Here is a 1312-nt window from a genome sequence, read left to right as displayed (position 1 = left end):
TATCTAAAGCAGGTAGCTTTGATGAAGAGTAATTTTGGCAACAGGAAGCTACAGGGCCCTGTTCTGACATGGTAATATCCAAGAGATAACTAGGTTTTCTCTGTCAGCTCTGCAGTTCTTAGGCAGGAGGCATGTTTTGGTATGATGTGATTAAATGTGCAGTAGTCTAAGGAGTACCAATTCAGGTTCTTTTTGGCAAGGCACCAACTTCTTGGGCAATTCTTAACAACCACCATAAACAATCCTCTGTTAAAGGATATCCTTTGAGCAACATTAATAATTCCTGTATATAAGCACAAAGCACTTATGGCAATTCACATATTCAATCTTACCTTCTAGGCTTGGGGTCTGGCAAAAATGGGAACTGCTAACCACTACATAATGTTGACTTCAATACTACTCCTGCAAAACTCAGATATTTTAATGAAAAAGCTTATCCTTAAATTAAAACACAGCATAATTTTAAGTGTTTTTATTAGTACAGTTAAACTGTTTTCTGCTTTAGAGTAAGTCTAAAAATAACCTGATTAGGCACTGTGAAAAAAGAAAAAAAAATAAACACTCCTCAATTTATGAACTGGTGACAATGATTTGACATTTCACCTTTCCAGCTGGCAAGGTCCTACAAATGTTAAATAACAGATATAGACCTCTCTGAGGAAAGTATAGGTCTATGACTACTGAATCCAAGTCAGCTACCTTCTAAATCACACTATGTGTGTCACTGTACTGTTTATTATCCAGTCAATGACCAGTGCATACCTGGCAATTGAAGAACCAGGATTTGGGGGCAGTGTATTTTTCATACACACCCCTCAACACAGCTCAGCACAAGTACAAATACAAAACTCGAAACTATTTTCTTCTGACTAAAGAAAAAGCAAGCCTGCCATGGGCAGCATTATTAGGTGTCCTGCACTGTTTTGCGTTGGGTGACTTTTCCTGAGGAAAAGCAATGAACGGGAGTGCCTAATTCAAGAGAGGGCAGCGGTACTTGAGCACCTGAGCATTCATCTCTGCTATTAAAACCTGGGACCTCTGCTATTAAAACCTGAGGGCAGAGTTGAAGCCCCGTGGCCTCCTTTCGGAGCTCCCTTCAGTTCGCAGGCAGGCTGCAGGGCAGCGGTCAGGGCTGAGCAGCACGACAGACCTTCCACTCCTTCTTTATCTCTGCCGGCAGCGAAAACCAGCCGCCGGCTCCCGGAGCTATCCCTCCTCCCTGCTGGAAGGAGGGCCCTGGGGCGCGGCGGCCCGAGCGCGTTGGGGCGGTGGCCCCGGCCCCGGGGCGGTGCCGCCCTTGCCTCCCGTGGAG

This window comes from Molothrus aeneus, chromosome 2 (assembly GCF_037042795.1).
Source record: "Molothrus aeneus isolate 106 chromosome 2, BPBGC_Maene_1.0, whole genome shotgun sequence".
Lineage (NCBI taxonomy): Eukaryota > Metazoa > Chordata > Aves > Passeriformes > Icteridae > Molothrus > Molothrus aeneus.
Note: the sequence above shows the minus strand (reverse complement) of the source record.